The sequence below is a fragment of the Harpia harpyja genome, chromosome 2, assembly GCF_026419915.1.
Source record: "Harpia harpyja isolate bHarHar1 chromosome 2, bHarHar1 primary haplotype, whole genome shotgun sequence".
Lineage (NCBI taxonomy): Eukaryota > Metazoa > Chordata > Aves > Accipitriformes > Accipitridae > Harpia > Harpia harpyja.
Window position 1 is genome coordinate 52,463,393 of NC_068941.1, and position 27,606 is coordinate 52,490,998.

Genomic DNA, 27,606 nt, shown 5'->3' on the forward strand with positions numbered 1-27,606 from the left:
GTGAAATTAAGATGGTGATATTCTAGCTGCTAAGCCTGGTTTTAAAAGCTTATTTTCTCAAACAACATCTGAAATGGGCTTCACTATATTCATACCTAATAATAGTACTGGTAATAATCATAAGGAAGAGAATGTTATTACATGAAGCTGCTAATTTTGATTTTATTTGTCTTGAATGATAAAGGATGTTGGCAGTGTACGGTATTTCAGCAACTGTTTTTACTGAATCTGTATTTATGATGATCTTTTTTGAAAAATAAGTAACAGGAAGAAGTCTTCGTACGTATTTGAATCTATGTATTACAAAAGAGGCACAACTCATTGTTCACTCCGGTGAAGGCTTCATTGAAAATGGTAATCAGTGCCACTTAGCCTTGGGTGTGCATCTTAAACCTTTAAGGAAGTTTCCTGGGACATAATATCTTTTGCACATGTGCTAAGCACATTGTAAAACCTCTAGTCATGTCTGTCTGAGAAGCATGGTTACATTTGTGGTGTTGGCTCAACATTTTCTTCCCCATCACTACAATGTTAGATAAGTGGTGAAAACAAAAAGTGCTTGAAATTCATAGCAACTGATCAGATTTGATCATGATGAAGTGCATTCTACTGTATTTTATGTTTAAGTGTGAAATTAACATTTACAGAATAATTATTAAGCCACAAAAATTAAAGTTTCTATTGTAAATACTGACACAGCTTTAATCATAATAGCATAAATGCAGCATGTGTAAAAGATAAACCAAAGGAGTTCACAAATTCCTATGTGAGCTTGCTATGTACAGGATAGAGGGATGGATGGATAGACAGATAGGTAGCTAGGTAGACATCAGACATTATAAAGTATAATTGCCATAGAGCAAAGGAATGTATGATATGAAATTAAATACATATGTTAATGAAGTAGCGAAATTGTACACATTTAACAGTTGTTCATTTTTCATTCACATGGATGTGTAAATACACAGAATAATAGTACCTGACAAAGAGCTAAGAGGAGGGTTAACATCCAATGTGAGGTGGAGTGTTTAATGGATGAACTTAAAAGCAGATAACAATATAGCATCCCATGTATACTTTCATAATTGCGCGTTCCTCCAGAGATAATGGATATCATTATCAGCGGCGCCTGTCCTAAGAAACTTGGCAAGGTTATGATTGTTTGTTACAGCTTTGGTTATATTAACATACACATTAATATTTATAAATATTTGATGTCATGTTAATTTTTCATATAAGATGATTTATGTAATGCTGCTGTGCCCTGTTAGAGGGCATTTGCAGTGTGCTTCAGAAGGGAAGAGAATTGATGCATGTTCTTTAAGAGGACTTGCCCGTGTATTACAGTGCTCTCAGTGCATTATTCTGGAGAACAGTGATTTAAAGATAAATTATCTGAATTGCAGATACACTCCATTAACATTTTAAATAAAACATAAAGAAAAGACACTCTAAAAAATACAATAATAATATTAACATTTTTCCCACTAAATAATGAAAAAAATTAGTGTTAAACACCTTGGTTTGACCTACTTTCCAAGACTTTTTTTGTTATATTGGGGAAAATTAATAATTACTTTCATGGCTTACTTGTAGAAATTTAGGGGAAACACTGCATCGACTTTCCAAGTAGTTATTGAGGAAAGAATAATTGTATGTATCTTTTTATAGATATACATCCTTTGACGAAGGAGGTAGGTAGCTTACTCTAAATCCAACCATAAAGAAACATAAAATTTAGCTCTGTCTAAAGCAGTAAGTGTAACATGAGAGGTGGCAAAGATGTAAATAATTATGCCATTCAACTTCACTATTTCTCACTAATAACTGGAAGAGCAATAACAAATCATTAAGTTTGTGAATTAGTGGATATGCAAGCAAACGCAATGCAAGGATAGTGTATCACAAAATGTAGGGATTTTTATTTGACAAATGTAGATTAGTTTGAATGGTTCGTAATACTTCATACTTGCAAAAAAAATCTTATAGGCTATTTTGTAAAACAATAAAATTTGCATAACAGGACATCTTACTGCAGCACATTGCCTGCTAAATCTTTGGGAAATGGGCAAGATCACTTTTTGTGCATTCTCACATATTTGCAAGTTAAATGGATTTTAGTGCAGCAGTATCACATAATGTATTTGTTCATATATACATTCTTCTGCAGAGAGCCACATTATTAATCCATTCATTTTACTTTTTTATACTTGGATCATGAAGAAAGACTTAAAGAAACTGGTAGAAAAGAAAAAAAAAAAACACAAACAAACCCGACAACAATTATTTATATTCTTTTTTGTTTATTTGTTAACCAGATATTTAAAGTCACTTGCAACTTTAAGAACTGCTTTATACTGATGTCTGGTATTTTCTTTGGTTGTCTATAACACATGCTGTTAATATAGGGCTATTTCATTCACAGAATTTTGTTTCAAACCCAGACTTCGTATCAATATTACTTTGAATGAGTCAAAGTCCCAGACTTCTGAAATCTTGCAAATTCCTGTGGGGCATCATCCTAGGCAGATCTGCAGGGTGCTGCCACATCCCTAAAACAAGCAGCAATAAGCATCTTCCTGGCTGAGCCAGCAGAACTGAGCTTTGTGTTCTACCCTCTGCTGAGCAGACCCTCGAAAATTGCTCAGCTGATCCCCCATACAAATTAACAGTAGGATTTGGTAAAAGTGAGTCTACTAGCCCCAAGTTAGTAATATATTCTTGTAGGTTTGAGTGCAAAACATTCATTCATTATCCTTAAAGAAATTCATAGCTTAGTGGGGGTTTTTTAAGGTTGTGGATTGCAAAAATAACTAAGAGTAACTTCATAAATATACATGGCATATATTAATGAGTTATAATCGCAGAGGTTTCAGGTGACAATGAACTATGACCATCTTTGATTTCATACTTCCTCCGCAATGTGCAGTCACCACTTGTCTTAAAATTAAGGTATTTTAGTTTTGCCTTTTGAATACTAGGATGTGCTGTTAAAGAGTGGTTGGTAGGGAGGGAGCAAGTCCAGTTTCTGGCTCTGTCACAGATTTGCTGTATTATGTCAGGCCAGTTATTTAGGGGGGAGTGTCTCTAACTTCATGTCCTATGTTACATATACCTACTAGTTACACATCTGCTCCAATCTAGTCATGTGAACAAGTTCTATAGCCATTACAGAGGCAGCAATCATAGAAAGCAGCTCATCCCTTCTTAAGTGACTAACGGTGCTGAGATGTATTCCTCATTTCTTTATATTCCTTGAGTGGAAGTTAGGTAAGAAAAATGCCAGCTTCAGTACGAAAATATTTTTAGTGATCATGAAAATGAGCTTTTGGAAGTCGTGCTATGCAGAAAATTCCTTAGCTCTGCCAGCATAGGAGACAATCCGTTCTGAGATACAACAATCCCAAGCTTTCCGTACAAAACCACCATCTCTCTTCTTCTCCTACTGAGGGGTTTCCTGGCCGAGGAATTTGATTCTCAATATCTGTCACCAGGCCACTTTCAAATCAAGGTACAAGCATTGGGAAAAATATAAATGAAGTATAATTTCAGGACTCATAAATTACAAATCTGGATCTTTCAAAAAGTGGATATGATGGATGAATTAGTTTATGGAGAAATAATTTGTTTCTAAGGTATGACCTACAGTTTTCCTTAATAGATAAAATATTGCAAACCTCTTACATCTAAAAAGTAGCTTTTTAACACAAATGGCACTGGTTGTTTTAGTTGCGTGTCAGCTTCTAACAGTTGGGAAGTAGTTCTGGGTTAATTAATCTGGAACCAACAATAATATTTAGTATCTTGTGGTCAGCAACTGATCAAAGCACAGCCTGTAACAGCAGTATACAGGACCATTTGCCTAGAAAAAAAAAAAAAGGTTTTATCTGGATATGGATGTTTCAAAAAACATGTCTTTACAGCTTCCAGATTGAATTGTTAAAAGATGTTATCTGTGGAACTTCCCTGGAAAATATTTTACAAGGAATGTCGAGGGAAAGGCTTGTTACGAGTTTTAACAACAGGAAGCCAATGCATTTTTTTCAAAGCACTCAGATGGCACATATCATGTATCCTTACTTTGCTCTGAGTGTCTAGAATCTCTGTAACGTGGACCATAATTACCCAAACACCCACCTTTGTTACTGCAAAGTCTTTTGTCTTTTGAAGTCAGCTGATGGTATTTCACTTTAAATCATAGATGTGAATGAACAGTATCTCTTGATTTTGGGCCATCTGATTTTAAAATATTCCCTCCACTTGTCCTATGAAATACAAGCACATCTTCAAAACCACATCTGTAATATTACATAGACTTTTGCCTTCAGGAATAATACTTTGATGAATTTGTGATTGGATTTGGTCAACTAAATTTATAATCTTTTAAAATAAAATAAAATAAAAACCTGGCAGCACTTTGACCCAGAATTGGATTAGATAATGTAGTGATGAGTGTTGTATAAGAACCTATACTATAAGTGAGAGTACTGGAGAAGAAAGTATGCATGGATTTAGGCTACTACTTCTTAAGTCCTCTTTTCAATTTCCAGTACCAAATGAGAATTTCATCAGAGTTAACTACCGTGGAAGGGGAGGGTGAGGAGAAATTACATAGAATCTCTGGGCTGGAACATGATTAAGTAGCCATACAATACGGTAACTGAAATGACAGTGGACATAATTGGTCTTCTCTGTGGGAAATACCGGTATGGGCAGCAGATGCTGACAGTGAGAAGAAATGGCAAATTTGTACAAAATGTAAGCACCTATTGTCTAATGAAAATCTTATAATAAATTTGATAATTATTAATATGGAAATTGATTTTATGCAGGGTTTAAAAAATAGATCTATGTTAGGACAAATTTATGTTGATAGTATTATTAGGAGTGTATTTCACACAAAATGCAAATGTAAGGCAAAATCAACAAAAACATTCCCATCATTTTTTTTGGGCCAGTAAAAACAGTTGTTCTTAATCATGTATTTTATTGATGAAAACTTAATGTTGTGCTAGAAAGAATATACAGGGGTAACGCTTTGTTAACTTCCATTACCCGAGTTGTGAGAAATTCAAACAATAAACAAATATCATATATAATGACAAGTACCTTGAATAATCAGAGGGGGAAAATTCTAAGTAAATCCTGAGTAGTATTAATACCAAAGGGAGGCATTTGTGATATATGTTTGCATTGTTCATAGCCTTTTAAGCTTCTAAGTGCTGAAAGCCTGCCTGAGGGGTGATTTTAACTATGCATTGGCAGGAAGAGAAGCCAAGGAGGCACACTCTCTATATAGTTTAGCTATGAGAAGGCATAGAACCAAGCATCGTATGTTGTGTGTAGCTTGAAGTAAAACAGCATAATTCCAGTTAACAGCTCATTTCAGCTTTTAAAAATTCACACATGTCAAGAGGAGTGATTCAGTGAGACTTCCTTGTCCATATCCCTTTTTTCTTTTCTGTTGTGTTACTGGGCAGTAGGTAGAATATGAGGGATGCAGGCAAGAATAGATGAGGCAGAATGTGCTGGAGAAAAGAAAGCAATAAAAGCAGTTGTTGAGAAAATACTATCAAAGTTGTTATCTTGTAAGGGAGAAGGTCACTAATTATGATACAGTCAGAATGGAGATGCCTTCTAACAAAGAGTGGTCTGGAACTGTTCCTTAATTTACAAAATAAAAGGTAGTGTAAAGTCCTACACTATCCGTGATATTATACTACAACAGACTAAATGTTGGTCACAGTACTGAAAGGAAGACAATTACTGTAAAAAATAGCAATACTCTTTTTAAGCAATGGGTGATTTTAAATATTCATTTTAATAAAATATTCTAGTAAATAGAAATACTGCAAATGCTTAGTACTCAGTACAAATCAAAGTAAAATACAAATACAAGTAAAATATTTAACATTTCATTATAAAATGGTAATATATACTATAAAAATACACAAACACGGGTTATTAATGCATTGATGGAAAGGCATGCAGCTGGAAATGACATTTCTATACAACAGCAACAAAGAAAGGTGACTAATTCCTTCCCATCAACTTAGCAAAAAATTTTTGAAGTAGGAAAAACATTAAATGGAGCTTTTGCAATGTAAATTAAAAAACTGGTTCTTTCCACTGCTTAACTCTTTGATAGAGTTTTATTATGTATTTTTAAAAGCTGCTGCTAGAAAATTGGGCCCAGGTAACTAGTACAAAGTGAAATCAGTAAAGCCATGCTATTTTCTTCTAGCATAAGTTTGAAATTCTCAACTAACTTATATTATTCTTCTCTTAAGTGTTGGGGTTTTGGGTTCGGGGGGGGGTATTTATTCTAAATTTTTTTTTTTTTCATTTTAGAGAGCACTTTTTTTTTTTAAATATTAAATATTATTCAGATCCTTTTTATCCTGATATCTATTTGTTTTACTATAAGCTATACCATATATAATGTGGAAATTCAGACATAAGTGGGGGGAGGCAGAATTTTAACAGCCTTCAATACAGTGTGAAAATTAGCCAGCGTGTTGGTTATGACAAGGAACGCTTCCTCTAATCTCTTCAATGACTTGTGCATAGATTGGTATGACAAGTGCTCAGCATCACAAGTTACCACAGCTAATCAAAGGAAGGCCCATAATGAAATTGTAAACCTCCCATTTCTCTTCCTTTGCAAGCACGGGGCTGTAACTGTAATAGCAAAGCAACAATCTGGCCATTTGAAATGGTTTCCTGTATCTGACACAAACAAGGCAGGAGGATCAGGGGAATAAAAAGTAATAGGAGACAGAAGGAGGTCAATGGTATGTATTTTCTACAATCAACTTCTAGCATTTTGAACAATTGGTTGGATACATTCATTATGGGTTTACAAGCTTGTAAGCACTGTTGCTATTTTTTCCTCTTGTTCATGCAGGTCTTCTCCAGACTCTTTCTCAATGATACAGAAAATGTATTCTTCTGTTTTCTAATTTTTACCAGTTGTAGAAACAGGGCTGGGAGTATTGCACCTGCCAGCCATCTGAACATTCAATATATTCTCCTCAAAGTTTATATCAAAGTAGTGAGAGTTCATAAATCCACAATTACATCAGGGCTTCAAAAGAGTAATTTCTTTTATCATTTGGTGAGCTAAGTTACAAAGTGTCTTCTAGAAAAAGTGTGAGATTGTATTAGGCAAACTAAGCAGTCTCACATGTATCAGCTCAGTACTAAATGCTTGGCACAGCTGAATGAGAAAATAGCCTAAAAATAATATTTAAAAACAACCAGTTTGAGTACAAAGTTCAAAAAAATTGACTCTTTCCCTAAAACTGTTTCTTTTCATTTCATTGACATTTAAATTTAAAAATGAAACCTACTAGACCAGCTCCTCTGTTTTTGCAACTCTGAGGGTAAGTGCAGAGAAGAAAGATTTTAAGTCACTTCTGTGTAGTTAAGCGAAGGTTAAAATGGTCCTAGAAAATCTTCTCCTCATTTTCTGGTTATTCTGAATTAAATAGGCTAGAATGATGCCACAAGGGCTACTCGACGAGCCAGGATTAAGCTAAATCACTTCAGTGATACTGATATAGTGTAGAAACAGTCTTTTAATGCAAACCTTATCAGCTGACAACTAGTAGCAGTGAAGAGGTACAGTGGAGCTAAGTTCAGGATGATGTCCCCTGCTGGGAAGGAAATGTCCTCTTTGCAAGGTGAGGGTTCTGAAGATAATGTCTGAACTAAATATTTCCTGCTTAAAAATTGCAGGAATTTCATCCCAGCCATTCTGTCTAGTTTCTGAAAGGGCACTCGAAGATGAGCAATGGAACTTAGAATAAAAAGATTTTTTCTTTTCCCACTGTAGTCTATCTGCTAGTCCCAGCACAGTCATGTTTTAGTGAGTCCATGCCCACACATCTCCTGTGGTCAATTAAAGTGTAAAACTGAAGAGGAAGTATTGCAAGTATGAGAGAGCATTAAGAGGAGTGTGAGGTGGACGAAGCTGCAGAAAAAAGGCCGGAGCTTAAGGAAGATGGATTTGGGTTTGACATGTGTGGACTGGAGAGGATGTACGTGGGGAGGGCTAGTGAATGCCCCCAGGGAAGCTGGCTGAGTGATCGCTGATTTAGTCTGATGTCCAAACAGAAAAAAATAAAGAGGAGGAGAGGAGTGTTTCAAGTAGAACTGAAACAGAATAATGGAGAGGTTTAAAGTGACAAGGGAAAGAGAGTGGGAATTAGTTTGCTAATGCAAACATTTTTTTTCAAGTCAAAAAATGAAATGTCTTCGTTTGTTTCCAGTTATTTAACTTTGTTTAGCATTTTGCTTTCAAGTTGGGTTTTTTTTCCCTAAGAAAGGCATTTTAAACTGATATTTGATATTGTTTATTTTATTATTATTCTAACGTATTCCAAAGTTAAGCATTTCATTTTCAAAATGTTGACCTAGGAAAAAAATCCAATATTTAATATCTTTTTCATTTAAAAGAAACTGATAGTTGAAACTGAATAGGAAGAGAATAGAGAGATTTTCCCTTCATTTAGTGCACAGCGGAACTAGCTACCAATCATACAAATTTATTAGTTGATAAAGATTTGTTGACCAAAGGGTACCATATCCGAGTACTTACTGTGAAAGCTAATGTTTATCCACAGAATACATTTTTTGTTTTCATGGGTTTTTGCTCAAAAGCTATAAGAAGAAAGTAAATTAATATTAAAATTTGCAAAACTACATTCTAATAGTAAGGAAGTAGCAAAATGTGGGATGCCTGTGAAATATTTTTTCTGTGGTGGTGTTACATGGTTTAAATGATAGCTTCATGCACAGAGAGACCCTCCTACAGAAATGAATCACCAGTTTGTACCAAATGGGCTTTCCTTAGAGTCGTTTCTTCTTTAACTGAAAAATATGAATATGTGTTTGTGATGGATTGCAAGGCAAAAGGTGATTTCATGGTTAGGGAACATTACATGTCACCTGAAGAACTGAGCAATCAGTTTGCCTCTGCTAGAGTTTTTTATATGATTCTGGGCAGGTCTCTCAAGCACAGATGTTCACAGTTGGCTCTACTGGGTTAGGTATTCTCGAGAAACACCTACAATGCTACATGGCGCACTGCGCTCTGTCTTCAGCCTACTGGTGTATTCCAGATTAGGCACTCAGAATTTCTAGTCAGACAATTCTAGAGTATTAATTCTGGGCCCCAATAGGTTTATTTCCAATATAAAATACTACAAAGTCAAGTCCACAGTACCACAGAACTGCCTACAACAGACCTGATAATGTGTTTATTCAGTGCATCATTCTAGTGGCACGTAGTAAGAGAGATTAGGTAAAATCTATTGGTTGTAGAAGATAAAAATGCATAGTGATTAACTACCTTTCCTCTAAATAAGACTGGCTCTACAAAAACTAAGTATTTGATCATTAAGGAGAATACTTTTATATCTAAAAGCAGGATACTGAAATACAGTTACACGGGCAGCCTTGATTATTGATGGCATTGGCTGATTTTTGATTGGTTGATATAGCAACCTCATTGCTCTTTTCATATCGCTTCTCATTTTAATGTGTAATAATAAGTATACGTGTTAAATGGGCCTGATATTTACATGAGGATTAACACATGCAGATGCACCTCTTTAAGCCAAAGTAGTACTTACACATATAGAAAACAGAAAAATGAGGAATATTATCAGCATAGACATGGAACCTATTATCAAATTACCAAAGGAAGTGGTGTGTGAATTTGATTATTGCCAATGTTGTTACTTATTTGTATTGCCATGGCTTCAGTGAGCACTCAGACTGCGAGAGCTCTCAGACACGCTGCATTAGACATAGCATAAATGGAAAAAGAATCTTCCTGCTTCCAAAGAACTTCACTATCTAAGCATAAAACAAAAGCAACAAGGCAGTGCAGCTAGTGGTGGCACACGGCAGCACAAGGAGTATTGGTCAGCACAAATACAAATACTGTCCAAGCTTTTTGAAGGTATCACAGGAAAGAAAATCCGTAAGAAGCAGTTAGAAAACAAGTGAGACAGCTAGCTTTGTGCTTTTTTTACAAAGAATTTCTTCCAAATGTGAAAGGAATCATGGCGGGGGGGGGAGCAGAGAGATGCGTTTCAAACTTTAAGAGTTGGCAACAGCAACTGGCATCATATGCCAGGCTGACATGGGTGTTGAGCTCTTGACAGTAAGAAAGCGATGACTGGCAGCCTGGGAAAGGGCAATGGGAGAATCCTTAAAATGAAGACAAGTAGCTTAAGTTTGGTAGTAGAGAAGAGGCTGCCAGAGGAAGAAAGTGCTATTGCCAGGGTGCCTGGAATGGCCAAAGTGGCAGGCTGTACAAATACAACCTTTGCAGGAACACTCGAGAAGGTTATAAGCCACATAAAACTGAATCGATATGTTTCTTTATCTGTTCTTTTACTTTCTATGATAGAATTCCTTCTGACAGACATTACAAGTTTATTGTTCTGAGATTGTTTTGAGAACTATATATTTTATAATGGAAAAATACAAATGCAGAGTTCTAGTTTTGCCAGCACATGAGCTATAGATTTCTGCTGCTGCTTCTTTATGGTTTTCCATTTTCTTATGATTAGTGTAAAAACAGAAAAGCTGTATTTTTACAATATGCATATACAAAGGGTTTCACTAGTTTTCTTCGAATACTGAATGTTTCAGAAAGAGGAACTATAGCTGTGTGCTTTAGAAAGCTTCTAAAAAGATTTATGTTGTAAAATGAAGCTGGTTAGAAATATTTCCATTTCCATTTTGCCTTGTTGCAAGTCCTATTCCCAAAATAGTGGGACAGCTTTTCTCTGAGTCAGCAAATGTTAGAGCTGGCATTGGTGCTGAACTGGGATTTAGGTTTTCTAAGATTCCATCCTTTTGTCTGAATTCAGAGACTTGCTATGATATCATCAACACATCATAAGTATTCAGTGGTCTGATGACAATTTTAGCTTTTAAAAAATCCTGCCGTTACTCATCTTCTGTTGAAAGCTTTGATGAATACGCTATTTCAGATCTAGTCTTGATCCAATGTAATTCAGGAGAAGTAATGTAGAATCAGACATGCTGTGTGCAATTACACTGCCATGAAAGCAGCAACGCTAATGTTGCACTGCTATGGTAGTAGCTGAGAATTAACAAAATGAAGATAATGAAAGCAAAAGTGATTTTGTTTTTCATCCTTCATTCTACTTCATTTTTCTATATTTAAATTCCTGAAAAAAAAGACCAGAAAGAACTCATGCATCCAGAAGCTACGGGTGTTTCAACATCACCTTAACTAATATATGCAGTATTTAATAGACAACTAAAAGAAAACGCAGACAGAAGGTTGAAAGCATATGATAGAAGGGACTATGGCAGTCCAAATTTATATGACTGCCAAAACTGTCTCCACTGTTGGTGGTTCTCCAATGCTGAGGTGAGATGTGGAAAAGAGTACAGAGTCCCACTCAAGCTGCTATGTTTCTGCATGCGCATACAGAATTCACATTGTTCTGAATACAAGACAAATATCATAGGATCCAAATTTAGGTCACTCTAAGTGACTGAAATCAATTCTGTTCAGAACTGCTATTTGAGGGCAGAATTATCTGGTAGACAATTCTTTTTGTGTATAGTTTTCACTGAAGACATTTGGAGTTTTCCATATTTAGTTTCTAGTGATTTAAGAACTCTATATATTCAATTCAGTTCATTTCCATTTAAAAAAAACACAACAAAACTCTATTTTTAATGTGTTGTGAACTCTTCTCAAGCCAGAAAAATAAACACATTTGAACAGAAAAGATGTGGAAATCCAGAATGAGGATAATTTGTATATCCCGAAATAGCATAAATGTCAAGTTAAAAAAACTGAATTCTGGTCTAGCAAAGTTGATGATATGAGGGCACCAGTATTAGCATCTGTGGTAAAGTTTCCGATTGCTCTGTCAGTATATATGAATGCTTGTTTTTCTGTGTCACTTCCTCGGTTTTCCTAAATGGAAATCTCTCTAGAGAGGATTGGCTTTCTGCATTATGTTTCTTGTAACTTTTTAAAAGGTAATGCTGATAGGTTATGATGCAGTTAACATACCCGCATATTAGTAGAATTCTTGATTATAGTTGCCATAGTATGACCGGTCTGGCACCAGACGGAAGGATTAAAAAAAGATGTCTACCTAATAAACTACCAGAGTTACCATACTCTTTCATCTTTATACCTGATACCTGGACAGCGGCGTGGTTGTAGAGCTGACCTACTCTTTATCTGTGTCCTTGCTGCACGAAATACTAGGTAAGAAGTACCCCTGAAGTCTGGAGGAAGAGGAGCATACAGCTTGCTTCCCGACTAGCACTCTTCTTCCTGGGTTCCTCCAGCATCAGATTGCCCTGCTTTTCATAAACAGAAGAGGACCCCTAAGCTGTTAACAGCATGTGGGGCTCCACACACGATTATTCCAATATACATAGCATAGTACCATACCAATATGGGAAATTAGCATTTTCAGCTCATGCTGTTCCTTTCACACAAGAATCTTGGTTTGAATGCCTAGCAGTATAACCCATTTCAACAACAATAACAAAATTTTAAAAAATCTTTCACTAAGAAGTTACATTCCATTGCCATGGAAACACATGATAAACCTTACAAACAGGGTTCAAATAGGAAATGTTTGGGAACACAGGTTCAAAACCAACTGGACTTACATACATTGTTCCTCAATAATAATACATGATTTATATTGCTATAAGTGAGATGTTCTGAGAATATATGAGAAGCAAGGTTGTAAAACCCAGTTATTTTCTCTGATGAGCTGATATAGTTGGAATACGCACAAGCTTTCATATATGGGGTCCCTTCATCAGGATCGTCTATCAGGTATGATAAGAAAGTGTTTCCATTAAAAAATAAGATATCACTTGACAGGGAAAGTGAATATATATATATATTTATATATTTTAATTTTATAAGGAAGCACTGGAACATCCAAAGCTTTTGTGAAATCAGGGGGAAAAAGAGCTGTACCTTGAGGCTAGAAAGACCCAAGAAAATCGTGGACTAAGCTGGTATTTTTTTGTAATTTGAAGTTCCACAATGTCTGCGTGTACACAGAGAGGTTGTAGCCCCATGGTAAATGTGTGATGCGCCTCTGTTAGGCTCACTAATCCAGCTCTTCTGAGGCAACTCCTGTGATTCCAAACCTCTGAGCCACTTCAAAGAACTCCTGTTTTAAAAAGTATCAAAGATGTGCTGGGGAAAAAAAAAAAAAAAGTTTTATCCTCTGAATAGAGAACGGTACCTGTCCAGTGGTCCTAAAGAAAAGTAACTGGCAAAGTATTGTATAGAGTGGACAATATTTAGGCCAGGACAAGTACTTAGTTTAGCATTTGCAGCCCCATGACACACCAAGGCCTTTGTATTATTAGAAAAAGAAAGAGAGAGTTCCCTCTGCCAGATACAAATCAGCGCTTGCTTCTGGTGCTGAACATCCACACTGCCATTCAGAAAACAAGAACACCTCTTATCAACAACCTAGAAAGCACAAGACTCCAAAACAAGATAATCTTTACTCTCTCATACAAGTATTAACAAAACAAAAAAACAACACCTCCCCGCCCCCCATTATTTATAATTTTTCTGTGGAAGAAACATGAGATATGCATAAGCCCTTTACAAGCAGAAGAATATTGAGAATAGTTTAACAATTTTCTGCAGACTATGTGGAATAGTCCAAATACAATAGCTGTTGTAATGGCACTCATTTGGAGCAATCTGCCCACCTCCATCATGACTTTACTGTTTTGTAGCATATATCAATAAAACCAATGAGCCACAGCATCATGCGCTTTCCTTTCTGGAAGACAAGGCACCAGCATGAGTTTTTAATATATGTGCATGTTTGTTATAAACAACACATATATTAGTGAAGATATTTCGGGATCTTGTGGTGCAGCTTTTCTGTGCTAGGGCAAAATGATTAGACTTAAAATTTCTATTTGTTGGAAAGACCGTATCACCCAATTCTCCTGTAAGTATCTTTAGCTACTAATTATTTTTAGGCTGCTACAATTATGCCATATATGATTTGATTATTAGGGTTAGCAGAACCATGGCTAATGGAATCAGTATCATGGCTACAGCAAGCTTTGTGAATTGTCCCTGCCAGTTTTCTGCATAACTACTCTTATGTCACTCAAGCGGCACAGGGGTACTCTAACAATTAATTGTAAACCAGGGGGAAACTTTTAATGGACCTCTTCTTGAGATCTTGTGTTAAAAAAAGAAAAGTTCCCATGAGTGAAGTATAAGTTAGCTTTTCCAGGGGGAAAAAAAGGAATGAATTACATTTCTCTTCTTGTCCTTTAAATGAATAGCGTAGTTTGGGTGAAATTATCGGGCAATTGCATGCCTTTTATGCAGATAATGCTATTTGATGAAAGCGGTGTTTTGATCTGCTGAGGATAATACAGATCCAGGGTTGGATTCATTGGTGAGAGTAAAGCTGTCTTCTGTGATAACTTCATCTCAGCATGAGGTCAGACGGGGAAAACTGGGATGGGGGATTAAAAAATGACACAGTCGGAGCAGTATTCAGTTCCCTGCTGTGCTCCTGGCTGCACACTATAGCTTATGTTTCTGATCTGTTATGGTATTGTCTGCTTTTCTCTCCCAGAGCAGAAAGAGATTGCTTAAAACTTTTCTTTTTTCAGCTAGAGGGATTAGTTCAGTGCAGCTTTTTTAATTAAAGAAACTGTATCTTTTTCAATGTAATTTAAGGCTGTACAAGGCAGCCATCAGCATTCATAACTTAGCACTATTACCTGTAACAAAGCCTAGCCATTCATTTTACATTCAGAACAAGAAATCGCTATTAAGAGTTTTGAGGGTTAAAAATTGATAATTGGCCCCACGATTGAAAGAACCACAGTTAACCATTATCTCCTAAAAGTTTTCTGTGGAGGAACTTCAGACAGCTTTGCTGTTAGTTTATCTCTGGGCTTTCTTAACTAAATCTCCATTACATCAGGAGAGTGGGTAAAAAAATATTCTGGTATGTGGAAATAGACCTAAGCATATTTTCTCCACAAAAAATATAAAAATACCCTCAAACATTAAAATGGCATCTATTGAAAATGTCTCTGTAATACCAACAACTTCCTCTTTAGGTCCACATTTATTTTCACTCAACAGATTTTCTGAAAATATAACTAGTACCTTTATTAATTAGTAATAATATGCAAATAATTGATACATGTTCATGATACCTAGCAATGGTCAGTGTGTATGCATGTCTGTAGATGTGTGTTGATGCATATATGTGTGTGTGGATGTATATCTATATTCATATATAGATACACATATATATTCATATATAGATAGACATACATACACACACACTCATATGTATTTTTCAGCTCAGGGAGTTGAATTTACAGCTCAATTTAAACAAGGTTAATGGCTAAAAACCTTCAAATGTTTCAAATAAGGCCCATATGGTGATCACTTTACAAAGCATACAGGGACCGTGCTTAGGTTGCAACATACACATTTCCAACTAAATTCCATGCCAGATCAATTAGAAACAGTTCTCCTGAGCAGACAGGAACAAACACAGATTGTTACCACTCTACTGCCTGAACTCTTGTCTTCCAGGAATGAAAGCAGTCATCTTGAATACAACATATTTTACTACCAACAGCCCAAGAAATTTTTTAAACCAGTAGTATTTTTATAAAAATCTCTGTTTAGGCACATCAGAGCGAGCAATTAACATCCACATTATCAAAGTAAAATAGTAGACCATTGTCCCTCATTAGAGCTTTTAGTTAGAGAGGTATGTTTCCCAGACTGCATTTATTAGTGATGTCTTCTACTAGGAGGAGTACATGGCAGTGGAGAAGGAAAAAGGAAAGAAACAGACAACAGAAAAGCACATTTAGTTTCTTTTTTCCTCATTCTATGTGCTTTTCTTTTCTTCAAATAATCTTTTCTGTAGATTTCCTTTATTTGACCAGTTAATTGGTGGAATTTCTTACAATGGTTTGGGTTTTTTTTCATACATCTTTCAGCCAGAAAGCTATAAAGGAAAAAAAAAGTTAATTATGAGTATGAAGCTTATTTAAAACAAGGCCTCTTTCGTCTTGTAAAAATCATAAATTCTGAATAAATGTGACTTTATTACGTAAACCTCTGCATGCGCATATAAAGTCTGTATATTGACTTTTGCGTCACTATAAATGCTCTGCATCGTTCCTGTTAATGGAAAATATGGCTAGTAACCCCCAGCTATAGTTTGCTGGAAAAGTGTTATACTGGCAAACACAAATCTTAAATTTTTCATGGCCTTGTGTACTAATTCACACTGATGGCAATGATGGCATTTTGTGATGACTCCTACTTATGAATACAAGGTGATTAAAATGATTATGTGCTTGATTTTAAGGCCGTTAGTTTAGCTCAGGCGGGAGTTCCTACTGCAGTATTAACACCATATGAAAGGCATTTTTGTATTCCAAATTATATGCAAACTCCTTCAGGTTCTTTCCTAAGAACCCAATGAAGAGGGTCAGCAGTTGTGCGCAGCTGAAGTGCATCATTTTCACCAGAGGTCAGCTTCCCATATAGCTTTGTTTTATGCAGTGGAACACAAACTAATGTAGTGGAAAAGCATGACCCCCATTTAAAGGTTGATTTGTATGATAATCAGTACATTTAGTGGCTTCAAAATGAATGTGTGTAAGGCGCTATCTTGCTTTAATTAAGGTAATTAAGACATATTTCCCTCTGCAGACAGCTATTTAATTTTATGGCTTTGTCAGTGATCAGATTAGAATATTTGTTTTACAATTTTACCGCAATTCGATACTCGGGGAAAGTGCCTTTCTCGATCTACTTCTGGCAGCAGAGCACACTGGTGTAAAAACTGGCGAGATCGCGCAGCTATTTCTGCGGAATGTTTACGTTTTATCTACATGTGTCCCCCGGATCTCTTGAGTTATTTCTTCGGCGCATCCCTAGCGCACCGCTTGCATCCTCCCCCCCCCCCCCCCCGCTCCCGCCTCCCCCGCCGGGGGAGCGGCGCAGTCCGGCTCCTTCTCCCCAAAGTTTCCCCGTTCCCGAGGCGGGGAGGGGTTTTCGCCCGGGATTACGGCAGAGTGTGGTCACGGCCGGCTCGTCACCTTCTGACCCGGTCCAGGCACCTTCCCTCCCGCCGCGGTTCGCTCTCGGCGCGGGGGCTGCGAGCGGCGGGGGTTGGATGCGCGGGGGTTGCGCGGGGGTTGCGCGGGGGCTGCGCGGGGGCTGCGCGGGCTCGGCCGCCGCCCCACCCGGGCGGCCCGGGAGGGAAGGGAAAGGAAGGGAAGGGAAGGGAGGCAGGCAGCTCCGCCGCGTTCTGGAAAGCGAGCACTCGAGCAGCTGCTAACTCGGTCCCTTCCCGGGGCTCGCACAGGAACAGGAGCCGGGGAGCTAAGCGTGCGGAGGACAAACGGGAATAGTTGCTGCCATGTTAGGATCAGCCAAGCAAGATTGATGGAAGAGTCGAAAGGAGCGGTTATTTATTTTTTTAATTAGGACCGTGATTATGGAGTATTCCGATGCAGGGTAGTGTTGTTTCCATCGCGTAGAGGCAATCCCTACCTAGCTGCACTAAACCGCATCTTGCCGCTTACCCAGAAGGGAAACGGGTGGTTAGAAACAATTCCTTCCTCCATGAGCTGTAGACCAAGGACCTTTGACAACGCAGAGATTTTGAGGTCTGTTATTTTCGGACACGCGAGTACCCTAAAGAGTGTGGAGTCCTGGGAGCCGAAAGTGCTGATAAGCCCTGGCGGAGCCCGAGTTACCGCTCAAGTACGGAAGGACACATTAAGAGCAGTTTAAGAAGTTTGGAAAGAACGTGACAGTGTCTTGAATTTGTCGCATCTTTTGGTGTTACTGGCAGATGAGTGCAGGAGCCGGCACGTCTCGCATCAGAGGACGTCCCGCTCTCTTCTTTCACCAACACCTACCGTCCCAAAAGATTTACTGATAGTCACATTTAAAAAAAGGTCTCTCTAAGGCGATAGGGAATGCATACCCTTTTGTTCTTTCTCCACCGAAACAGGAAGCCTATTGGCAATCCAAAAGAGTAAGGAAGGGCTGGGCTCTGCTTTTAGAGAGTTTAGTCACAGTTAACAGTTGACATAAGGAAGATAACTTTCCTACAAAGCTCTAACACAAATGTGACTGCACACTTTTCGAATTAGTTTAAACTCTGAAGGCTGAAATTTAATTAAACTTCGGTAAGCCTAGTAATGCTGCTTCAGTTATGCTCAAGTTAAGAGCACCAAAATAACTTCCTCTGAACTTCAAATGTGTATTAATAAGTAGCTGACGTTTGTTGTTTATCCGGTGGGCTTTGCACAAGGAAGGACTTATATAATCTTTCTATTTATAATAGAGGAGCATCTTAACTCACTGTATTTGGAGGTGGTAAAAAGTTCAGGTTAGTACTAGATGAATGGATTTAGCTAAGGTAATGCAAATGGCTGAAGTAGTAGTGCAAAAATATACCACTTTATATGTTTGCATTTGCAAAATATAATTTTTAATTTCGTCTTAGGGGACTGTAAACCAAAAAGAAGAAAACTGTATGTAAGGCTCTAACTCTACAAGATTTGCTTTTAGTTTAGCAGAAATGCTATTTTGTATGCTACGCAACAACAATTACAGCACGTGGTGTAAGTTCAGGGTTAAGATTATTCCCGTGTGTCTAGCTGTATGTGTTTTGTAACAAAGAATTTTGTGCAATTCACATTTTCACACCCTGAGTGCTTTCTTACAAGGACTAAAACCTTTGTAGGGCATTTTATTTGAAAGACAAGGTCATGGCGATTCTAGTTCTACCTATATCGTCTGGGCACTTACCTGCACAGAACTCTATCTGGAGAGGTCTCTCTGACTCCTACCTTTGCAAATGAAATCCCACCACTTCGGAGTCACCCCCAAAGCCAGCGCAGATTGTTCATTTCAATCCCATTGGTTTAGTTTTGGTATCTTTAAAAGAACTTTTCCAAACCTGTATTTAAAAGTAGTTACTTGGTAATACTGCATCTTTCCTGGGGATGAAGACAAGTTATTTCCGTTGTAAAATACCTGTTTTGTTTTCTGTATGCTCAGTATTATGAATTACACATTGGATGCCCACTTAAAAATGCTTGAAACATTTGTGGTTTTCTATTGCACATGCTGCATAACACTGCTTTGTGATGCTGGCGGGGTGTGTGTGCGCGCGTGTGTGTGCTGCTGTAATTCTCAAATGCTGATCTCAGCACTGTCGAATCAGTTTAAATACCTGGGTACTTTGTGTCTCAGGTCGAGCCCAGCAAAGTACAAATGCAACGGAAAGCACAGGGGTAAAACACTCGCGTGTGAGATGAGGTAAAACTGCCGGACGGACCAGAGGTACACCCCTAGCAGGGCTCGTCGGTAACACCTGCAGTAACGGTCCTACGACTAGGAGGTACTCCCAGTCATTTCGGGTCAGAGCAGTACAGGGGTTTTCCCTGGGAGCATTTAAGATAACACAGTCGCGCATCTTTCCTTACAGAGTCGGAGATGTGGCAGATGATAAATTCAAGTTTGGAAAATCAAAGTACTGCAGCGGGTAGCCTGCTGAACGTTCAAAGCTGCTCATCTGTCCAACTTGCCCGAGTGTTTCGCATCTCGTGTGTGAAACGCCTTTGAGTTTGAAAGGAAAGGAAAAAGGAATGAGAAAGAGAGCGGTCCTAGACAGAGAGCTAGGTAACATCTCAGCGTGTGAAAAGTTACAGCCGCTACTTTGAGTCGAGAGGACGCTGAGGAGTCAGGGAGAAAAATAAGCAGGAGCGCCTTTGTACGCGAGGGAGAAATGGCTTTAAAAGCAGACGTTTAAGCCGTAATCAGGTCACTGGGCACCGGCCCCCGCCTCACTCCGAAAACTGCCGGGGTGCGGAGGAGAGGCCGGGCGGGGGCGGCGGGCGCCCGGGCGAGGGGCGGGCGGGCCGGGGAGCGCCGCCGGCGCCCACCGGCCTGCCTGGGCGCGGGGCTGCCGGCCAGCCCCTCCGCCGCTGCCTGCGCTGCCGCGCCCGGGCTGCCGGCAGCGGGCGAGGTGCCTCGGCGGGCTGGCCGGCCGCGGCGCCGGCTCGGCTCTGCTCGGCGCTGCGCGGCAGGGAGCCGCGGATTATTTCCCCAAATTCTTCCCCTCCCCTCAGTACAAATAGATAGGTCCCCGCGGAAAACAAAATACGGCGGGCGGAAGCTTTCTGCCTCCGCCGGGAGGAGGGAATGCGTAATGAAGCCGTGTAAGTTCATTAGTGTTTGCAATCAGGAGCACGCAGACACCTTCATCAGGGCAGAAAGCTGCGAAGAGCCATTCATCAGCCTGAAGTGCTGCTCGCGGATGACCCCTAAATCACCGCCGGCGTCGTGGATGCACTGATTGGGCACAGCGTGGGAGCCGCGCCGCGGCACTCTACGCGAACCGGGGGGGTCGCGGGGGCAGGAGGCAAAGGCGCCGCAGCCCGGCGGGTCCCGTCCCGGGGCGGCGCGGGGCAGCGGCGGGGCCCGCGGCCGGGTCCCCCGCGCTACGACGCAAGTAGGTGCCGGCGGCGGCGGCGGCGGCGGCGGCGGCGGCTCCTCCCCGCGCTCCTCCCCCGCCCGGCACGTTGCCGTGCGCGCAGCTTCGCCCTCCCCTCCCGCAAGAAGAGGGGCCAAACTCCCTGCCCGCCCCGGCGGGGGAGGTAGGCGGAGAAAGTGAACTCCGCGGGGCGCGTAAGCCCCCGCGGCGGGGGGCGCGGGCAGCAACTCGTGGCCCTCCCCCCGCCCGGCCCCCGGCCCTCCCCCCGCTCCCTCCCGCCCTCCGCTCCCGCCCGCCCGGCCTGACAAAGTGCCGGCGTGCGCCGCTCTCTCCCGTGCTGCTGCCGGGGCGCGGAGGCGGCGAGGCTCGCGGCGCGCCCGCGGTAAGTGGCGCGCTCCTCTTCCCCGCGCCCGCGGGGGCGGCCGGCCGGCAGGGGGGACCCGGGGCCGCTGCCCTCCCGCCGGCCCAGGGCGGGCGGGCTGGGGGCCGGTGCGCGGAGGACGGCGGAGGGCTTCGGCGGCCCGCCTTCCTCCTCCTCTCCCCCCCCTCCCTGCGGCGACACCGCTGACGGCGGGACCGGGCGGTGGGCGGGAGCGGCGGGGCGCCCCGGGACGCGCGGCCGCGGCCGGAGCGCGGCCCCAGGTAGGGCTGCGCGGGCGCGGGGGAGCTGGAGGCAGGGGCCGGGGGCGCGGCGTGATCTGGAAACTCCGCGGTGCGGGGCTGAAAACCGAGCGGGGGCTGGCTGGCTCTGTCAGCAGCGCTGCGCGGCCTCGGCGGCAGTTCGGCTGCGCCCCGCGCCGGGGAGGGGGAGCGGGGTCGCTCGCCCTGGGGGCGCAGCGCAGCGCGGAGCGGCGCGGCGCGCCCCCCCCCATCCCCGGTCCCCCGCCCCCTGCCCGCGGCGTGTGCGCGCGGCGGGCGGGCGCGCGCCCCCCCGGCCGCGCGGGGCGGCGGTAGGACTTGCCACCGCAGCAATTTCGGCGCTTTCCCAAGTCGGCTTCATCCCTCTCGGAAGATAAATGGAAGCGTCCGTACTTTGTGTCTGGTGAGCGTGGCGGCGAGGGCGGAGGTGCGAAAGCCCGGTCCCAGTAAGTTTGTGGCGGGTTTTGAACTTCGCTCGTGTTACCTCGCGTCCGTGCGCGCGGGGCTCTCCCTCCCTGTGTCTCGTCCTCTGCCAACGTGTTTGTCAAACGGCTGCGGGCGGTGACGGGCTCTACCGGGTGGTCTGCTGCTCTGGAAATACTACCGGGGCTTTACCTGCTCTCCTGTCAAAGGCGGGGGGGGGGGGGGGGTCGTGAGGAAAGCCGTCGGGGATAGCATCTTTAATGACTTACTCGGTAAATTGTAGTGAAAATAGCGTTACTGTGCAGCGAAAACACACGGTGACGGAAAGAGACTGTATGTCACTGTGGTTTGGGGAGGGAAAGGGGTGGTCTCCCTCACGAAATAACAAACGTCTCTGGTATCTGGTGGGCTTTTTCTTTACGTGGATGTAGGAAGCGAGTCCATTGTTCCATGGGCTTAAAAGTTTCGTGTCGTGAAGTTGCTTTAAAGCAAAGTAACGAAACGAGATAAAATGCGCAAAAAGGCGTCTTTCTGCGCTCGCACCCTGTTAAAAGTTTTAATTGGAGCTGTTTCTGTAAGATACCAAATAGTTCTAGGCTCATCTAAATTTTTAGATTTAAAATACCTTTTCATAAGAAAACTTTAGCAGTTTTATTTTTGTACTTTCTAAATACCATGTGTCCTTTACACATTAAGCCTTCTTAGTTGGATGCTTGATTGGTTTTATTTGACAGTTACCTGCTGCATTTTATATATACTTTCTCATGCAAAGTATTTGGCATCATTCAGTTGAAGAGTTACAATAATATTCTGTGGATGCTTACATCCTAAAATTCAGTCTAGTAAAGAGCGTATTGAATTACAAACATTGCTCACCTATGGTCAGTTAACTTACAGAAGAGTTTATTGTAAAACACTTAAAGACACTTTCTGATGAAAAGTACAACTGCTCTTCCCTTCTGAAATAATCCAAGTGCTATTGAGAATTATTAATACATTTATATCTAGGAGATTGGCTTATTATTGTATGTAAGGAAAGATTTTCATAAAGTGTACTTTGATGTAATGTAAGAATAGTTAGGAAGAATGGGCCCTATATGGGTATGAATATGTATGAAAAATACATCACTTACATTTGGGGAAAATACAATAGGTTGAGAAAAACAATATTTTACAATTCCTAGCTTTGCCATTATGAACTTGCTGGGTTATTTTCAATGGTCTGGTAAATTAGGGGAGGCAAAAAAAGCCAAATGTACTGAAGTATTAGATGCATACATCAGATTAAAAAGTGAAATGAGTTTACGTGAGTGAACACTGAGATGAAAGATATTGTTTGGTAGAAGAAATACTTGACCACGCTAAGAAGATTCTTTTGTTTAATACTTATTGGAGAAAGAAAATCCAGAATAACATTCATAATCCAGTTAGCAAGTTAAGACTGGTGCTTCAGTCAATTCTCTTTGAGCCAGGAGTAATTATTCTCTGTTCAAATGGAAAAGGGAAAAAAGGATTTAGTAGTAGAAACTAGATTTAAAGTTACAAATCAATCCACAGTAGCTGCTTTTAATAAGCAGCTGCTTGATACGAGCCCCATAAAATACCAGAAAATTAAATCATCATCAACCTGAAGGTACATTTTTGTCATCTCTTACCCCCAACAATTAACAGATTATAGGCTCGGCTCAGTAAAACACTGAGTACCTTTACCTCCAGTTAAAATCAGTGAGCCTTATGCAGACTGATGCCCATGTAGATTGATGCAAAAACTCCCACTGACTTGCATCAGTTTTGGATTAGGCCCAATAAAAACTAAGAGTGCTCAGCATCTTGGAGGATCAGGTGCTGTTTGTGAAGGGGCATTGTGCTATATAGACTTAAAACACCAGAGACTTATGCTAAGGCTTCAGGTCAGAAGTACTTTTAATTTTATAATGATACGGCATTTACTGTACTGAATGCTGCATTTCTGTTGTAGAAAACTCATCTCTCTGGCAGTGTACGAGAGAAAATATAAAATTCTTAAAGAGAAATCTTACGCAAGTATTTTAAGATTTAGAGGCAGATTTGAACTGTGGTACTACACATTAGAGACTGTTAATCAGATTAATATATGTATATAATATTGTCGTTTAAGAATAGCTTTACTGTATAATCTGTTCTATTAAATGAATACATGTAAACTTGTTAAGTCTACTGTTTTAGCAAATGTAGTGATAATGTGACTTTAGCTCCTGCAAGTTTGTGCAGTATCAACTGCACAAAAAAATATCAGACATAATTTTAGTGTGTTATAATAAAGACTTTGGTTTGATGAAATAAATTTTTCTTCCCACGCTAACTGGTTAAATAAGTTCTTTCAGGATGCTTGCACGCGATTCTTCTTCGTAGGCTGAAGAGTATCTTGTGATCTTAAAATAAATGCTTTAACTTTGTAATAGTGTAGTAGTATTTGCACAGAGTTTTAGCTTGTGGTAAAATATATCAGAAACCCAACGTTAGGGTAGGTATCCACACTGTCAGCTGAGCAATCAAAACAAAACCCTAAACATTTAATTTTTTTTGAGGTTACAGAGGCTTTAAAGAGTAGTGTGCCACTTTAACAACCTTTCCTTAGTTCTAAAACTGATTAATTGCTGTGTCTTATAAAATGTGATTTATTTCATACTTTTTTCATACCAAGCATTACCATTATGAAGCTCTCCTTATAATTGAGATTAATGTTTCTGAGCAAAGAAGTGGTTTGGAGGGCTGCATTCATTTTGAGTGCTGTTCTAATCAATTTTAGATACAGCATTTCACAATGTATCAGTCTGCATCCAAACCTGCCTTATTATGTGGAATTAACTTGTTAGTGATTGATAGCAAGCCTGCTCCATCTCTAGAGGTGATTTGTTTCAAAACAAGTGTTACGGCTTCCAAGAGTTTTGAGTACAGGGTCAGTGGACTCAGGTGCCCTTTCTGTGGCCTGACTGAAGCTCCACAGAATAGTTAAGAAAAAAAATGGTGTTCTTTTATGGAAAAAAACCAAAAAAACAACAAACACCCCCCCCCCCCCCCGCCCCAACCCCCCAATACCTATATTGAATGGTGTTCCTTAAACTATGGTATTGGTCTTCACATATAGTCTGGAGTGACAGGTATAATGCACAGATAATGTCTTCGTGCATCACTATGTCCTGTTACAATGCATGTCTGCTAGATTATTTTGAAGAATAGCTTTAGTGTTGGAAATCAAAACTCACGAGGCTAGTTTCAGATGACAAGCTGTGCGTCTACTGCATATTGCCTGCATAAGTAATGAAAGATGTGCTAATTCTTTTTTTCCCTTTTAAAAATAGCAAGGATAGTGCTTGTTTCCATACCTACTGAAATATTTGCACATTCCCTCTGCGCACCTTCTGGTCTCAGCTGCACCACTGTTTCATTCTTAACTGATAGTATATGGTCACACGCTACTGCTGAGCGTGATGCATAAATGTTTTAGGTTCAGGAAAAACTGGTTTATTGATAGTGAGAAAAAAATAAGTAAAAAAGGCCAAACTTTAAAGAAGGGGGGGGGGAGAAAAAAATAATGAGAAACCTCTGAAAATCGTAAATGCAATTCTAAGACGATTTATGTGTGTGCGTCTATTATGAGGATAGTGATTTCAATCTAAATTGTAGTTATTTATGTATTTCTTGCAAGACATACTAATTGCATTCAGTAGGTTTTTTAAGTTTGCATATTGAACTAATTACATGAGTCTTTTAGTTTAAGTGTGCATGTAAACAATATACAGAACGTTGCAGCTGAAGCATTGCATAAAAATATTTCTGGACTTACACAGATCAGAAGCTAATAAAAGTACAAAATGTGTAGGAATACCAGGCTGTACGTGCTCCACACCGCTTAGCTCAGTCTTTTGCTGTGGAAGAAACATTGTCAGTACAGGTTCATTTTAATACTGTAACTGAAATAGCTGTTACTGAACTAATACAAAGGGAATAATCTGTTAAACGTATTATAAAATAGAGACTACAACACAAACTGTATCTCTGATTACCTTCTTAGATGGAGGTCTGTCCGCGTGATGCATACTTTCATCCTATAGTATATTTACTTTTGTTGTAAAATAGTTTTTACGCAAAGGTCATGCTTTGTATGACACTGATAGGAAAGTAGTTTAAGCCTGGAACTGTTTTGTGCTGATATACACCGTGGGTCTTGCAAAGGAGTGGGTATGCTTTTCTAATTTAGACTGAAATCCAATGTGGAAGTTCAAGTCTAGCAGACCTAATTATTTTAAATTTTGCAACTTGTGTCTGTGTAACAGATTGAGGTTGTTGATCTTGATGTGTATGTTTGTGTCTGCAAAAAAGTTAAGTGTAAACATTAGTGCCTAGAAATACAGAAAGCAAAACAGTAAACTAGAAATTGGAAAGTGCTGTACTAAATCCAGCACTGATTAACGTACCCTGCAAATCCACTGAAATCAGCAAATTACCTGGATTGCTCTGTACTACTGAACTGGGAGGCTGTAGTATCTCTTTGTGTTAAAATCTTTTCTCATATACTAAATGTGCATTATAGGTTATAGTAGCAACTTTTGTTTAGTTTTACAGTAGACTTTCATGAATGCAAATACAATCTTCATGTATAAAAGAAAACAAAAACAGTTTTCAGCATGAGAAAAGATGTGTTAAATTATTTTTGTTGACTTTCCTGTTTTTATTTTTTTAACACACTTCTGGTAAATGTTTAAAATGAGAATCTTAACATGTGTTAGCTGTAGATTATAATTACGTAATAATAGAGTCTCGGTTTCTCTGGGTTTGTTTTGTTTTGTTTTTTCTTCACTGGCAAAACACTGGAACAATGGTAGAAATTTTTAGTGCAAAACAGGTTTGCCAACTTTGTTTACTTTTTCAAGTAATTTATTTTAAAAGGAAGGAGAATTTCTTTCTATAATGGCAGTCTAAAAACTGTATTCTATAAATTTTTAAATTCAAAACTTAACCTTTAAATCTGTATTTTTGCATCTGAATTACAGAAGTGTAGAATTTGAGCAGTTTACAAAAATCTTAAGATATTACGACTTGTAATTTTTCCTGTGACAGCATAGAAAAATATTCAGTAAACCAACAAATACTATCGTAAAAGCTCTGTTGGTGTGGAACTTGGAACGTGTCGTGTTGAAATCAGTAGTGCTGTTGGTGGTGTTTTCCCACATTGTGTTAAATTTCTAATAGTGTTTTTTGACAGCAGTTAAACCAACATACAAAGGAACTGATGTGTCTTATTTCCTTATTTGAGTCTTGACAATTTTTAGTGTCTTAAGAAAACTCCTGTCAATGGTAAAATTGGTGAAATACAGATTTAAAATATTTTTCTTGGCAGGAATTGTAATAGAAAGCTGCATGTTAGAATTTTTAGAGGGGGAAAAAAAATGTCATCAGCACATGATTTACCATAATACAACAATAGTTTCCTAAATCATAGAAGTCCTTGATACACTTTGTCTGGGTCATGGAGTGGGTGACTGTGTAGTGGTTGAAGAAATCATCATTGCTAATAAGTGTTACTTTAGATTAGCAAATGAAAGACTGCATCGTCCTTCAAAGGCCTCATCCATTCTCATTATAATTCTTTGAACGTTTGTCTGACCTTTTTAAAGAAATCATACCGAAAGTTTATGCTTAGAGTGCCACATAAATAAACTGACCAGCACTTGTCTCAAGAAGTTTGTAATCTAATGACAGAAGCAATAATACATCGTTTAACACAAAAATATCTAATGTTACTTGTCACAGCAAATTGTTCATTTATTTAAAAATCTCTTCTCCTAATGATGTAATCCTTATGACACTAATAAGTGCTGAGCAGCTTTATAAAAGTAAATAGTATCACAGTTGTCTAACAAAAATCTAAAGCCAGATTGTATTGCTAATATTTTTCCTCTTGGCTGTGTTACCATCTATACAT

General features: G+C 39.7%; 1 protein-coding gene across 14 annotated transcripts in view; it reads left to right on the forward strand.

The window, feature by feature from the left end:
- The window catches only part of TENM3 (teneurin transmembrane protein 3), a 641,819-nt gene that overhangs the window by 183,019 nt on the left and 431,194 nt on the right, over positions 1-27,606 (forward strand). For 12 of the 14 annotated variants that reach the window (XM_052779554.1, XM_052779572.1, XM_052779565.1 and 9 more), the window contains exon 1: positions 20,881-20,961. The exons of 1 other annotated variant lie outside the window; for it this stretch is intronic. The gene's annotated coding sequence lies outside the window, so the exon portion shown is untranslated. Of the gene's footprint in view, positions 1-20,880; positions 20,962-21,603; positions 21,665-27,606 lie in introns of those variants that run through there. One more of the 14 variants, XM_052779561.1, reaches the window with a different exon arrangement.